This window comes from Hyaena hyaena, unplaced genomic scaffold (genome assembly GCF_003009895.1).
Source record: "Hyaena hyaena isolate Hyena2069 unplaced genomic scaffold, ASM300989v1 scaffold_101, whole genome shotgun sequence".
In the NCBI taxonomy this organism is placed as follows: Eukaryota; Metazoa; Chordata; class Mammalia; order Carnivora; family Hyaenidae; genus Hyaena; species Hyaena hyaena.
In genome coordinates, this window is record NW_024080733.1 from 3759321 (window position 1) to 3775223 (window position 15903).

At 36.5% G+C, this 15903-nt stretch overlaps 1 protein-coding gene across 1 annotated transcript in view; it reads right to left on the minus strand.

Annotated features, from left to right (window-relative positions):
• Positions 1 to 15903, minus strand: part of HECW1 (HECT, C2 and WW domain containing E3 ubiquitin protein ligase 1) — a 166664-nt gene that overhangs the window by 134633 nt on the left and 16128 nt on the right. The window lies entirely within an intron of this gene.

A 15903-nucleotide genomic window follows, 5' to 3' on the forward strand; every position in this document is an offset into this window, starting at 1 on the left:
CCCCTTCTTCTCCTCCATGGTCCTCTGTTAAGTTCCTCCTAATCCTCCTATACGTGCAAACATATGGTATCTGTCCTTCTCTGCCTGACTTATGTCGCTCAGCATAACACCCTCAAGGTCCATCCATGTTGCTACACAAGGCCAGATTTCATTTTTTCTCATTGTGAGCCCTATTTTCAATGCACAGTATCTGGGGGATATTGAAGGGACTCAGTAGACAAAAGTGAGGCATAATGGCTAATTATGGCTACACCTACACTTCTCTATATTCACTGCCACCATTCTGGCCCAAGCTTCCTCATCTCCCACCTAGCTTCTGCAACTGCCTCTTAACTGATGTCCTTTCTCCACCTCCTCCCTCCCACTCCACCCCAGCATCAGCAGAATGTGAGAGTCTTACTTGCTCCATACCTCACCAGCATTAGTTATTGTTGATATCCTCATGTTAGCCATTCTGGTGGGTGTGCAGTGGTATCACACTGCACTTTTAATTTTCAGTCCTGGATGACTAATCAAGCTGAGAACCTTACATATATATATATATATATATATATATATATATATATATATATATATAAGGTATTTGGACAACCTCCTTTGTGAGGTGTCTGTTCAAGTCTTTGGACCATTTTTCTGCTAGTGTCTGTCCTTTTCTTCTTGATTTATAGGGGTAGTGTGTGCATTCTAGATATTAGTTCTTTGCTATCTATGTAGGCTTGCTCTTAATGTAGAGTTTTGATGAACAGACATTCATAATTTCATTTTAATTGAATTAAGTAAGCTTTTGTTTTATGGTTAACATTTTCCATGTTCTACTTAAGCCATATCCTTGGCTTCCACAAAGTCATGAAGGAATTCTTGTATGTTATAAATTCAAAGCTTTACCGTTAAACCTTCATATCTAGATTTATAATCTACTGGGAATTGATTTTTGTGTATGCTATGAGACTGATTTCAAGATTCATTTGTTTTTTATGTGCATAGCACATTGACCAAGCACCAAATTTTGAACAGGCTATTCTTCCCTTACTATATTGCAATATATCACCATTGTCATAAAACAATGTGTATGTATCTAATTTGTTATTCAAATCTATTTACTTAAATATACGTAATAGACATTTGTCTATTCTATGCCAATGCATGCCATCTTAATTCCTACAGCTTTATATTAATCACAGCATCTGGAAACATAAGTCCTTCTGCTTTTCTTCTTCAACATTTTTGCCTATTCTTGGCTTTTTGTATTTCTGTATAGATTTAGAATTAACTTTTCAAGTAACATTAGAAATACTTCTTAGGATTTTGATTGAGATTTGCTGAATCCACAAATCAATTTGAGAATGAATTGATATCTTAACAATATTGAATTTTCTAATTCTTAAACATATGACATCTCTCTTTTTATTTAAGTTGGTTTTAATTTCTCTTAGAAATGTTGCAGTACTCATTGTAGAGGTCTTTTTGTTAAATTTATTCCTCGGTATATGATGTCTTGTGGTGCTATTGTAAATGGCATCTTTTTAAAAATTTTATTTCTATTTGCCCATAGAAATATGATTTATGTTTATATATTAACTTTTTATTTAGTGACCTTGTTAAATTCAATTATTAATTCTAATAGTTTATTAATTATTTTACTCTATTTACTTAAACAACGTTATTTGAGAATGAGTACAGTCTTCCTTTCTTTATTTATTTTTGCCTTATTTCATTGGATGGATCCTTGGTAAAATATTAAATGAAGTGGCTAAAGCATGTACCCCTATCTTGTTCTCAATTTCAAGGAAAAGTATTTCAATATGATGTTTAAAGGTATTTCAATATGATGTGGGTTTTATTATTACTATTTTAAATCCTCTATCAGATCTGAAGAGATTGTCTTCTAGTCTCAAAACTGAGAACTCTTAAAGTTGTTATAAATCAGGAATGAATATTAAATTTTATCAACTACATTTTCTGCATCTACTGGGATAAACATGATTTTTCTCCTTCATGTTGTCAATGTGGTGGCTTATATTGATTTGTTTTTTAAGTTTAATAAATTTTAATAGCACCTTAAAATGAATAGCACAGAAGCCAGCCAGCCATCGTTGTTTGTTTAAAAGAAATCCAAATTCTGGCAATGTTCAGAAAAAATGTAAAAGGACTGTTTATACTTGTGATACAGTTGAACTGTTACAACTTGTTTGCTGAAATAAGAGACTAGGGCTCTTTGACCTGAATGCAGCTACAGTGATTCCAACAGAGGTACAGAGCAGCAAAACTTCAATAAAGACCCTACCATCTTTTTGGCTGGCAGAACCAGGCAAAGGAGCCTGGTGTAACCAGCATCACCAAAGAGTGAAAGAAGAATGCCAGATGGAAGAGAGGCAAAGAAAGAAAGTGCCCACGTTCTGTTTGTAAACTCAGCCCTAGTTTCTGGCTGATCACGAATCATATATGCACAGGGAAAATGAAATCAGCTTGTAGTTAGGGCTTAAAGAGCTGAACTGAGATCTGAGCGTTTCCCACCACATTACGGCAGTGTAAGCCTAAACCAAGTTAACTGCCCGTTATCACAAAAACAACGAAATAACAAAAAATGACCCGTATGTTAGAATTATCAGAAAGGGACTTTAAATCATCTCTTGTAAGTATACTCAGTGAAGTAAAGGAAAATAACACTTGTCATGATTCAATAGATTAGAAACATCATCAGCAAAGTACAAATAACATAAACAAGACCAAATTGCACTTTTAGAATAAGGAAATCTAATACATGAAAAAAATTCATTGAATGGAGGTAATAGTAGAATGGAGATGATAGAGAAGAGTCAGTGAAATTGAGGACAGATCAGTAGAAATGATCCAATCACAAGAAGACAGAGAATTGCCTGACAGTTTTACCTGTAGGGCCCGAGGGCAATATCTAAAGGTCTAACATACAGCACTTGGAGCCCAAGGAAAAAAAGGAAAGAGAGCATTCAACAGAAAAATATTTGAAGAAATGATGGCAAAACTTCACCAATTTGGTGAAAACATAAGGGTATAGATCCCAGAAGTTCAGTGAACCAATATGATGAATTAGAAGACAACCGTTACGGGTTGAATTGTGTTGTCCCCCTAAAATATGTTGAAGCCTTAAACATGTAAATGTAATCATATTTGGAAATAGGCTTTGTGATGTAATCAGGTTAAGATGAGGTCATTTGATTGGACCTGAATCCAATGTGATTGGTGTATTTGTAAAGAGAGGAATACGGGAACAGAGACATATGGTTAGGATGCCATGTGAAGAAGGAGGCAGAGATTGGAGTGACACATCTATAAGCCAATAAATGCAAAGACTGCCAGCATCACCAGAAGCTAGGGCAGAAGCATGGAGTTCTCCCTTAGGGCAATCAGAAGGAACCAATCCTGCCTACTATTTGATTTTGGACTTCTCGTCTCCAGAACTATGAAAACAATACATTTCTGTATATCGCAGAACAATGTACATGGCAGCCTTAGGAAACTAATACAAAACCATGCTTAGAAATGTCATAATCAAACTTGAAAATCAAAGGTAAAGGGAAAAACTTGAACCAACCAAAGAAAAATGACACCTTCCATACAGGGGGGCAATGATTTTAATTATTGCAGATTTCTTAAGAGAGACTAGAGACTCTCACAGTGGAACTACTTTTGTAAAGTGTTGGCGGGCAGAAATACCAGTCACCCAGAACTCTATATTGAATGAAAATATCTTCCAAGATGAAGACGAAATTAAAACACTCAGATAAACAAAAAATTAGGAGAATCAGTTGTCACTCTACAAGAAATGCCACGGGAAGGGTTTCACACTGAAGGGAAATGATACTGGAAGGAAACTCGGATCTTCAGAAATGAATGAAAAATATTAGAAACGGGAAATAAATGGGGGAAGCCTAAGAGACTATACTTTTTCTTAACTTCTTTAAAATACATATGTCCATTTAATTTTTTAATGTTTATTTATTTTTGAGAGAGAGAGAGAGAGAGACAGAGCATGAGTGGCGTAGTAGCAGAGAGAGAGGGAGACACAGAATCTGAAGCAGGCTCCAGGCTCTGAGCTGTCAGCACAGAGCCTGACACAGGGCTCGGACCCCCAAACCATGAGATCATGACCTGAGCCAAAGTCAGACACTTAACTGACTGAGCTATCCAGTGCCCCTAAAATACATATGACTGTTTAAAGCAAAAATTATACATAGTCATATGAGGCTTATAACATGTTGTAAAATGTACTATATATGGCAACTATAATGTAAAGGATCATGGGCACAGGTAAATGAAGGTAAATATTGTTGAAATGTTACTATCGGTTTGTGAAGTGATATAATACTAACTCAATGTAGACAATGAAAAAATAATTTTATAAAATTATAGAATTAAAAAATATTATAAAGTCTTTGTAGTCCCTAAAGCAACTACAAAAAAAGTATTGCAAAAATGTGTAGTTAAAAATCCAATAGATGAGTTAAAATGGAATTCTAAGAATTCTAAAAAGTATTCAAATAATCCAAAATGCAAGCAAGAAAAATAACTGAAAGAAAATGACAGACAGAAAACAAATGATAACAGACCTAAATACAACCATATGAATAATTACATTAAATAGCAATAAACTAAATACTCTTATTTAAAGGCAGAAATTATCATAATAGGTGAAAAAGCAAGACCCAAGTATATACTGTCTACAGGATGTGCACCTTTAGTGTAAGAACACAGATATCTTGAAAGTACATAGATGAAAATAGATATACCATTCAAATATCAAACATAAGAAAGCTAGAGTTGTTACATTAATGTGAGATAAAATAGCCTTCAAGATCAAAGGTATTACCAAAGATAGGATATTTCAAAGAGAGATATTTCATAATGTTAAAAGGGCCAATTCATCAGCACAACATTACTATGCATGTATTTAACAAAAGAGCCTCACAATACATGAAGTAAAAGTTGACAGAACTGGAGAGATAGATAATTCCATGATCATAGCAGGAGATTTAAGTATCTTTTTCTCATCAACTGATAAAAAGGTAGACAAAGAGAGCAGTACCTGGAATTTGATTTTTACAGACCACTACATAAAAATTAGAATTCTTTCACAGTGCACATAATAAATGTGCAGTCAGCACAGAGCCCGACGCGGGGCTCGAACCCACGAACCGTGAGATCATGACCTAATCGAAAGTCGGACGCTTAACCGACTAAGCCACCCAGGCGCCCCCTTTTTTTTTTTTAAATGTTTTAAAAATTAATAGCTTTTAGATGTTCATATTAGAGAAGAAAAATAAGTCTAAAATCAAAATCTAAAATGTCACAATAAGAGGCTAAAAACAGAAGAGCAAAATAAGCCTGAAATTAAGTAGAAAGAAGGCAACAAAGGAGAGAAATAAAATTAAGAGTACAAATAGAAAGAAATAGAAAACAAAGAAATATAGAGAAAATTACCAATGTCAAGAGCTGTCTCTTCTGAAATAAATCAACAAATTTTATGAACCCATATCTAGATTGGTTAATAAAAAAAGAGAAAAGGCAGTTCACCATTAAAAAAAATGAGAAAGATGGGGTGGCTGGGTGGACAGTCGGTTAAGCATCCTACTCTTGATTTCAGCTCAGGTCATGATCTCACGGTTGTGAGACAGAACCCTGCGTTGGGCTCCATGATGACAGCATGGAGCTTGCTTTGAATTCTCTCTCTCCCTCTCTCTCTCTGCCCCTCACCTGCTCATGTTCTCTCTCTCTCTCTCTCTCAAAATAAGTAAACATTTTTTAAAAAATGAGAAAGAAATTATCCTTAATGAGTTTACTAACATTAAAGGATAATAAAACACTATTTGGAACAACCCTATGAAAAGTAGCATGAAGAAATGGCAATAATCCTTGAGAGACACAAATTACCAGAGCTTACTCATGAAGGATTAGTTAACCTGAATTACCCTATTTCTACTTAAAACACTGAAATATGAAATTTAAAATTTCTCATATATTTTAAAACTGTAGTCTAAAATGTCTTCACTAATATTTTCTAACATTTAAGGAAGAAATACGAACACAAACCCTTCCAGAATATGTAAAAGAAGGAAAACTTCAAAACCTCATTTCATAAGACCAGCATTACAATCATACCAGGCTAATAAAACTGCAGATCAATATTCTTCATGAATGTACATGCAAAAATTCTTAAGAAAATATTAGTAAAAGGAACCCAACATAAAATAATAAAATAAAAATAATGATACAAAAAAAATAATGATAAAGTTTACTAAGTAGAATTCATCTTAGGAATGCATGGTTGATGTAACATCAGAAAATCAATCATGGTAATTTACCATATTAATAATAAAGTAAAAAATTATATAATCATTTCAACAGGTGTATAAAAGTGTTTAACAAAATTCAATATCATCTATGATTTTAAAGAAAGATTCTTGGCAAACGAGGGATAGAAGGAAGCATTGTTAAACTGATGAAAAGCATCTATACAAAAAATCCAGTGTCATTACACTTTGTAGTGAGGTAATGAAGGCTTCCCCCCTAATATCAGTAAAAAAGCAATAATGCCTTCTATCACCCCTTCAACATTGTACTCAAGGCCCTAGACATTACAGTAAGGCAAACATCAAAATAAACAAACAAATCAAGAGACACAAGTTTTGAAAGAATTGAATAAAATTACTTTTATTTGCTGTAACATGATTGTTTACCTAAATATCCTCACACAAAATAACTACTGAATTAGTAAGAGAAATCAGCATGGTTGCAGGATTCTAGACTAATATAGGAAAATTTATATATTAGCAGCAAATAATTGGAAACGAAATGAAATAAAGATTCCACTACAATAGACCAAAAAATAAAAAGTATGCAGGGCCTGTATACTGAAAACTACATAATACTAAAGACTTAAATAAATGGAGGGATATATCATTTCATAGAATGGAATCATTAATACTACTCAACAAGTTTCCAAACAAAATTCCAGAATAGTTTTTGCAGATTGAAAGGTCTTTCTAAACGTTATAAGAAAATATAAAATGTATAGAGGAGCCAAAGCAATTTTTGAAAGACTTTATTTTTTAGAGCAGTTTAGATCTAAGATAAAACTGAAAGGGAGGCACAAAGATTTCTCCTATACCCCCTCCCCCACCCTGTATCATGAGCATCATTCACCTGAATGACTTTTTTTTTAACCAAGGATGAACCTGCATTGACATATAATCACCCAAAGTCAACAGTTTACTTCAGGGTTAATTCTTCCTGTTGTATATGCTGTTGGTTTGGACAAGTGTAAAATGAGATATACCCATGATCACAATATACTGAGTATTTTCATGGCCCTGAAAATCTTCTGCACTCTGCCTATTCATCCTTTCCCCCTTACACGTTCCTGGCAACCAATGACCTTTATACTGTCTGTCTCTATAGTTTTGCCTTTTCCAGAATGTCATATAGTTGGAATCATGCAGTCTGTAGTCTCTTCAGATTAGCTTTTTTTCACTTAGTAATATGCATTTAAGATTGCATTATGTCTCTTCATGACTTGACAGTTTGATTCTTTTTAGTCCTAAATAATATCCTATTGTCTGGATCTATCACAGTTTACTAATCCATTCACCTACCGAAAAACATCATGGTTGCTTCTAAGTTTTGGTAAGTATGAGTAAAGGTGCTATCGACATTCTTGTGCAGGTTTCTTTGTGGACATAAGTTTTCAACCCCTTTGAATAAATACTGAGGATCTTGATTGCTGGATCGTATTGTGGGAGTATCTTCAGTTTTTCAGAAACTGCCAAACTGTCTTCCAAAGTGAATGTACCATTTTGCAAGCCCACCAGCAATGTATGAAAGTTACTGTTGATCCAGATCCTCTCCGTCTTGGGTGTTGTCAATACTCTGGATTTAAACCATTCTAATAGGTATGCAGTGGTATCACATTGTTATTTTAATTTGCATTTTCCTGATGACATAAGATGTGGAGCATTGTTTCATATGTTTATTTTCCATCTGTATATCTTCTTTGGTGAGGCGCCTGTCAAGACCTTTGGCCCATTTTTAAATCGAATATTTGTTTTCTTCTTGTTGAGTTTTAAGAGTTCTTTGTATGTTTTGGATAACAGTCGCTTATCAGATATTTATTTTTCAAATATTTACTCCCAGTGCGTGGCTTATCTTCTAATTCTCTTGATACAGTCTTTCATAAAGCTTTCTCTTGATACTGCTTTCATAAAGCAGTTTTAATTTTAATGAAGTCCAGCTTGTCAATTATTTCACTCACAGATCATGCCTCTGATATTATATCTAAAAAAGCACCATCAAATTCAAGGTCATTTAGATTTTCTTCTAAGTTAATTTCTAGAGGTCTTATAATTTTGCATATTATATTTAGGTCTATGATCCTTTTTGAATTAATCTTTGCGAAGGGTATAAGGTCTGTCTCTAGATTCTTTTATTTGCATGTGAATTTCCAGTTGTTCCAGCACCATTTGTAGAAAAGACTATCTTTCCTCCATTGTATTGTTTTTACTCCTTTGTCAAAGATCACAAAGATCAGTTGACTATGTGGGGGTCTAATTCTGGGCTCACTATTCTGTTCCATTGATGTAGGTTTTCTTTTCTTTTCTTTTTTTTCTTTTCTTTTCTTTTCTTCCTTTTCTTTCTTTCTTTCTTTCTTTCTTTCTTTCTTTCTTTCTTTCTCTCTCTCTCTCTCTCTCTCTCTCTCTCTCTCTCTCTCCTTCCTTCCTTCCTTCCTTCCTTCCTTCCTTCCTTCCTTCCTTCCTTCCTTCCTTCTTTCCTTCCTTCTTTTGCCAATACCACATTTTACTGATACTGCAGCTTTATAGTAGGCATTGAAGTTGGGTAGCATCGGTCCTCCAATTTTGTTCTTCTCTTTCAATATTGTGTTAGATAATCTGGGTCTTTTGCTTCTCCATGTAAACTTTAGATCAGTTCGTAAATATACATAAAATAACTTGCTGGGGTTTTAAGACTGTACTGAATTTATAAATGATGTTAGACAGAGCTAGTATCCTCACAATAGTATCTTTCTATCCCTGAAGATGGACTATATAACCATTTATTTAGTTCTTTGATCTCATTCAGTATAGTTTTGTGGTTATTCTTTTATAGATCTCGTACAAATTTTATTAGATATATAGCTAAATGTTTCATTGGATGATAATATAAATGCATTATGCTTTTAATTTCAAATTCCATTTGTTCATTGTTGGTGTATAGTACAGCAATGGACTTTTGTATATTAACCTTGTATCCTGAAATCTTGCTACGATCAAATTGTTTGCTTTAAATTAATGCAGTTTTTCTCTTGTTGTATGTGATAAATTGTATTTTTATAGTGAAGTTATCCCTTAAAGATGATAATGATAAAAATAATCATGTAAAGAGTGTTTTCCATTTCATCAAAATTTTCAAATTTATTAGTGTAAATATTTTCATGATGCTCATATTTTAATATATGTATAACCACTACATTGCAATTTTTGTTAATTTTCTCTATCACATATTTGTTTTCTAATTCAGTGATTTCTTCATTTCTCTTCTTCATTGGACTGGTACAGTAGCTTAATCACATGGGAGCTCAGTTCACTGAAGCTTTTGAAGTGGCAAAAGCTTGTTTTCTTTTCTTTTTTTATTTTAATGTTTATTCACTTTTTTTGAGAGAGAGAGAGACAGAGAGAGAGCACGAGTGAGGAAGGGCAGAGAGAGAGGGAGACACAGAATCTGAAGCAGGCTCCAGGCTCTGAGCTGTCAGTACCTCAAAACCAGGAAACATGAGATCATGACCTGAGCCACAGTTGGATACTTAAGCAACTGAGCTACCAGGGGCCTCCAAGCTTGTCTTATTTTCTAATTTAGCTGCATCTCACAAGCTTAGATATGTCACATACTATTATTCAGTTCAAAATATTTTCTTTTATTGTGATCTCTTCCTTGACCCATATATTTTTTAGGAGTTTTTTGCTTAATTTTCAAGATGAATGGACATTTTCTACTTACACATATTTTGAAAATTTATGTCGTTTCTTAAGTCTAAAAATATATAAAATAGTATTTAAAATCTACCTCTAATAACTCCAATAAATAGTCGTCCATGGTGTGTAGGTCTTATTCCTGAGTGAGATACAATTTTAACCAATCAGAGCCTGACTGAGCTGTTTGAGCTGTCTTAAAGTTTTCTTTTCTTTTCTTTTTTTAATTTTTTAATGTTTATTTTATTTTTGAGACAGAGAGAGACAGAGCTTGAGTGGGAGAGGGGCGGAGAGAAAGGGAATCACAGAATTCAAAGCAGGCTTCAGGCTCTGAGCTGTCAGCGCAGAGCCCGACATGGGGCTCAAACCCACGGACCGTGAGATCATGACCTGAGCCGAAATCAGCTGCCCAACTGACTGAGCCACCCAGGTGCGCCTGTCTTAAAGTTTTCTACCACTGGTTTGCCCTGATCCTTCACTGCAGCCAGCCAGGGGTCCAACTGAGAGTCTAGGGTTTGCTGGGACATCTCCCCTTGGAGGATCCAGAACTTCAAGTTTTGTTTCTTCAGCAGTCAAATTATAGAAAGCTCCTCTTTGATCTTCAGCAGCTTTTGGCCTACCTTCTTATCCCTCTTATACAACGCAGTTGCACAAAGTTGGCTCACTTGAAATTTCTTTCTCTCCAGATTCTTGACCACACGAGTTCTGTGGTCCTGATCATTCTCTCGTGTCATCACAAATGTTTTTTAAAAAATTTATCTGGCTTTTCTAGGTGTTTGGTGTTAGTGTGCCATGTGCTGCTCCTTGACACCCAGATCAACTGCTTCCATTCTTGCCTCTTTGTAATGCATTCTACACAGAGCTGCAGGACTGTCTGTATACATTTTGATCAGAACATGATGCTTCCTTACTCCAGTGGCTTCTTATCACATTTGGCATAAAATCTTCCCACAATTTTAAAAGAAGCTGGACCTTGACTCTCTCCCCAGCCTCATCTTATACTCCGCCCTCATCCCTCCTCACACATGACTGTTCTCCAGCCACAACGACCTTCCTGTTGTTGTTTAAGCATGGCAAGTTCGGCACACTCAGGCCCTTCATCCTAACTGCCTCCTCTATCTGCAGCATACATCTAATCAGGTCTTTGTGTATCTGTCTCCTCAGTTCATGTGACAGCAGCTCAGAAAGTCCTTTCTGGACCATGGCCATCTAAGTTAGCTCTTCTCCATCCTGTACATCATATGATGATGTAGTATTTCCTTCGTGTTGCTTATTTTTCCACTGCAATTGTCTTGTTAGTTTATTTTTTGTTTTGTTTTCTTATATTAGAATATAAGCTCCAGGAGGCAAGGCCTTGTCTTCTAATCTTGTGACGAGACTGGATCAGGCTGATAGTGTACATGTGTGGGATTAATCCACCCAGCTTTGAGGGCTGAGACAGAGGGAATGGAGTGGAGGCTGACAAACACTATGGCCCCAGACTTTAATTTAATATTTGCTCAATCCACTGGATATTTCTGAGATTGTGCTTTTAGGAGTTCCTTGTTTGATTTAGAGGTATAAATATACTCTCCACATAGGCACTCTGAATAAGTTACCCAAGACTCTGTCGTTTTCTATTTAACTTCTCTGTGTAGCTATAATCTTATAAGTGTTCATTATATCCATTCAGTAAAGTAAACAGACCTGAAAATCAAGGAGATTGTTCCCTGGGTGAAAATAGTTTCTAATTACAGTAATAATAATAAAAACAGAGATAGATCAATCAATGTGGTAGTCTCCTTTAAATTTTTTCTGTTGATATTACATTTAATATGTATTTCTCTCCGTTTCTCTCCTTATTTTAAAATTCTGATAGTAACTATAATTTTTCCAAGAGTTATCAAGTTTTAATCAGCAAAAACATATGTTTCAAGTTTGAACTTGCATAAATTTTAAAAAATCGCATACGACTTTAATGAAGCATTAATCACAGAAATAAATTTAGCATTTAAACTACACATTAAAGGCTATTCTTGCTCTTAAGTGCAGGCAACTTCAATTATTTCTCATGAACATCCTTTGTGTATTAGTCAGTACACAGAAAATAGGACAGTTTGGTTCTCACTTACCTGCTGGCATAGAAATTTAAAGGCATGCATGCATTCTGTAGGAGCAGGGAATCTTCATTTCACTCACCAAGGTGCAATGTGAGACCCAGAGGCCAACATTAGCTTTTGTTTGTAAGAAATAAGAGAGCCACGCTGGATGTGTGCCTCTGGAGTCAGCACAGCTCAATCACCATCACTTGTCTGTGTGTACCATGAGCTCCAACCACATGGCATTTCTGAACGGTCCCCTAAGAATTTATGAGATGCCTTGGTGCTTTTGCACATGCTGTTCCTTCTACTTGGAATGACCCCCATCCCACTCCCCAAAAATGTCTCCTCACCCATCAAGACCCCAGTCCCACTGCTCACCATGTGGGAAGTCTTCCCTCGGTATGTTGCAGCACCTGTCCGTGCCTTGATTAGAATATCTATTTCGTTGTATTGTCTCCTTCCACCAGTCTGAGAGGTCTTACCTATCAATCATTCCGCATCCTTTCAGGGGCTTCTATTTCTACTACAGTGTAGTAGATACTTAGTAACATTTCTTAAATGAATAATCAGTCATAAGAACTTCACCTGGATTTCCCCGTTAAGAGTTTTCACCAATCCTTCAGACTTATTCTCCAGAAGCTGTAGTTGATGATTAGCTGGAAAGACCAAACTAAGCTTTTTGATAACTGCCTTTGACCTTATCACCCCAAGCTATAGATTTAAACTTTATTTTTCCTCTGAAGGGGAGGGATTATACTGATCACTTTGAGGATCTCATATAAGCTGTGAATACTCTCTTCAGAATTTACTCACACCCATCTACACACAGAACTGATCAGTATCAGGCTCTCAGGGCAGAGGACCTGCTTCAAATTCTGGTTCTGCCATTTGCCAGCTATGAGACCTTAGGAAAATTACTTAATTTTGCCGTGCCTTGTTCTGCCTTCTTTAAATGGGAATAATAATAGTATATATCCCACAGGGTTGTTGTGAGGATTAAGTGAGTTAATTATAAAATGTCTACACGTGCAATAATAAGCCCTAGATAAGCCTTATATACCTGATTATTAGTAGGTTCCAGGAACTGTAGGTGCTAAGAAAAATTGGATATGATTCCTTCCTTTGAGGAACTCCCACTCTCACAGGGAAGACAGATGTGCAAACAAAAGGCAGTATGGTAGAGGTCTGGACAAAGGGGCAGAGAGAAGAGAGCTCTTTCCTCCTGAGGCCGGGGGGTGGGTGGGGGGTTAAGGAGTAGCCCACATGGGAGGTGTATTTTAGCTGAGTCTTGATGGATGAACAGGAGTTGCTAGCTGCATTAGTTGGGAATGTACACTCTAGGCAGATATAAGCGAGGACGTCTATGCGGCCATATGAAAGCACGAGAGGCGGGGTACAGTAGCTATCGAGAGTGGCCTTCACACGATGTCTGAGGTGCAAGGTACTGAGGCATAGAGCTGAAGCACACTGCACACACTGCAAGTTGTTTTACTCAACACAACACGTTCAGCCCCTTTCTCCCCTGCCCTCTCTACTATAGAGTTAGGGAATTGAAGCACCAAATTTGCCAAACAGGCGAGGTCCTGTGACAGGTAATGGAGCTTTTTCTGGGAAGTGCTTCTCTTAAGGAATAAAGATGCAAAATCTTAAAAGGAGAAAACTTTTTGCCTTTTTCCTTTCTTTCTACCTGGTTCTTGAGTTTGACAGTTTTAAGACAGGAGGTTGAAAGCATCTGCTAACAGTGCAGTGAGAAGACCCAGGGATCCTGAGTCCATGATGACTGTACTCAGTAGCTGCACTGCCGGGACCACCTCCCTCTGGACTTCTTGTTTGTGAGAAATGTCACAGCTGGCCCCGCTTCCTCTAGTTTAGAGCCAAATGCGTCCATACCTGACACAAGTGGTAAGTGATGCTGCTTCACCAAAGTTCTGGAATGCTTTACATTGGGGGCATGGTTTCCCCATGGAAACTAGGCCCTATAGTGTACTTTAGGGGTTGAACGTACAGATTTGCATTTTTTGCACTACTGGTGGGAATGCAGGCTGGTGCAGCCACCCTGGAAAACAGTATGGAGGTTTGTCAAAAAATTAAAAATAGAACTACCCTAACAACCCAGCAACTGCACTACTCGGTATTTATCCAAAGGATACAGGTGTGCTGTTTTGAAGGGGCACATGCACCCCAATGTTTATAGCAGCGCTATCGACAATAGCCAAAGTATGGAAAGAGCCTGAATGTCCATTGATGGATGAATGAATAAAGAAGATTTGGTATATATATATATATATATATATATATATATATAAATGGAGTATTATTCAGCAATCCAAAAGAATGAAATCTTGCCATTTGCAACTACATGGATGGAACTGGATGGTACTATGCTAAGTGAAATTAGTCAGAGAAAGACAAATATTATATGAGTTCATTCATATGAGGGATTTAAGATACAAAACTGATGAACATAAGGGAAAGGAAGCAAAATAATATACAAACAGGGAGGGGGACAAAACAAAAGAGACTCTTAAATATTGAGAACAAACAGGGGCGCCTGGGTGGCTCAGTCGGTTAAGCATCCGACTTCAGCTCAGGTCATGATCTCATGGTTCATGGGTTCGAGCCCCACGTCAGGCTCTGTGCTGACAGCTCAGAGCCTGGAGCCTGTTTCAGATTCGGTGTCTCCCTCTCCCTCTGTCCCTCCTCTGCTCGTACTCTGTGCGTCTCTCTCTCTCTCAAAAAATAAACATTAAGAAAAAAAAATATTGAGAACAAACAGAGGGCTGCTGGAGGGGTCGTGGGAAGGGGGATGGGCTATGTGGGGGAGGGGCATTAAGGAGGGCACTTGCTGGGATAAGCACCGGGTGTTAGAGGATGAATCACTGGAATCTACTCCTGAAATCATTGTTGCACTATATGCTAACTAACTTGGATGTAAATTTAAAAATAAATAAATAAAATTATATTAAAAAAAGAAAGTACAGATTTGCAATCAAGTTACCTGATGTTTAACTTGAAAAATCAGTTATCCTCAATCTGAGCCTCATCAGGGAGACATGTTTTAGACCAATTTTAGAACACCAACTTTAACCACAGCACACTGGATAGAGGACAGGAGGTCAAGAGCAGGGGACTTGCAAGAGTTTGCCAGGATCCTTCCAGAGAGAAGTAAATCTTAACTAAAGACCCAAAAATAATTGCAGAACTTAAAGTAGATTCTAGTTGACATTTTAAAATAAGAAAACATTCTGATGGTGCTGGAGTTTTGAAATGTTCTTTGAGACTTATAATACCTTTATGACTAAATGTTTTAGAACAAGTTGCTCTGAAGTTCTTCAGAAGAGAGAATGCTTTTTTTTTTTTTCATGTACTATAAATTCCTATGGCATCTTGCATTATCCCCAGGAATGCAGCGAAGAGACCAGAAATAATTGGTGAGAATAGCCTGGACTAAAGGAACAAATAATTTAAGATTCATTATTCCATGCTACCGGTTCTCTCAGTGCTTTAGGACCTGTTGATAACCAAAGTCACAGGAAGTTTAAATATAATTCCATTTCCTTTACGTTGCTCTAACTTCAAAGCTGTAATGTTGCTCTTCTGTAAGGACTGGGTCAGGATTAATGAAGCCTAGGAAGTAGGTGGTATAATTGAAGAGAATGAAAAAGCGTCGCCTCCAAATATCTAAAACACTTTTTTGCTCAAGGATGCTTGAACGGTCTACATCAGAGATGATCTGCTCAGAAGAATAAACGAAGGAATCCTGTCCGAAGCAAGTGGCTTGGGAGGGAGTGGCAAATTTCCATCAGTAACAAACTGATGAAAGTAAT